The following is a 601-nucleotide window of genomic DNA, read 5'->3' on the forward strand; positions in this document are numbered from 1 at the left end:
CTGCTGCGCACTTTTTTTTTCCTTTTTTTTTTTTCCTTTTTTTTTTTAAACCCCGGCCCCGCAGCCCTGCCGCCATTGCAGGAAGTGGATGTCAGTTAAGCCCTCCGTCCCGCCCCGCTCTGCCCCTTTTCTCTTTCGGCGACACCGACCTCCTTCCCCTCCGTGCCTCGGTCGCCCGCACTCCATTGGCTACAAGAGCTGTCAGTCCACGCACGTCCTTCCTCCCGCCCGGGCCTAGCGGCGGCTCATTCCAATGGGCGGGACCGTAGCTCCAATGCCTTGCGTTGATTGGGCCCTGCGACTGCCAATAGCTTTCTAGGAAGCAAAAAGGAGACGTCGAGAAGTTGCCTGGCTTAGGAGAAGAAGGCCAGCGCTCCTCCGCCCTCCCCATCTCATGATTGGCTGAGAGGCGGCACCGCCTCCCTATAGGGGACGAGCTGGGCAGGCCGAAATACCCGTATGTTCTATCCGATTACATCACCAGCAGCCAATCAGAGGCCGAGGAGTTCATTCTCCCCGTATCTGGAAGGCTGGCAGGCCCCGCCCAATCGGCTTTTCACGCCTCGGGATTGGACCGCCCGGAGGGGGCGGAGCCACCAAA

The 601-nt window shown here is 59.6% G+C and overlaps 1 protein-coding gene across 3 annotated transcripts in view; it reads right to left on the reverse strand.

Moving 5' to 3' along the window:
* The window catches only part of PPM1B (protein phosphatase, Mg2+/Mn2+ dependent 1B), a 120,531-nt gene extending 120,177 nt beyond the window's left edge, over positions 1 to 354 (reverse strand). For all 3 annotated transcript variants that reach the window (XM_019516352.1, XM_019516350.1, XM_019516347.1), the window contains exon 1: positions 150 to 354. The gene's annotated coding sequence lies outside the window, so the exon portion shown is untranslated. The remainder of the gene's footprint in view (positions 1 to 149) is intronic.
* Positions 355 to 601: the final 247 nt, after the last annotated feature.

This window comes from Gavialis gangeticus, unplaced genomic scaffold, assembly GCF_001723915.1.
Source record: "Gavialis gangeticus isolate Ggan-Ray unplaced genomic scaffold, GavGan_comp1, whole genome shotgun sequence".
NCBI lineage: Eukaryota > Metazoa > Chordata > Crocodylia > Gavialidae > Gavialis > Gavialis gangeticus.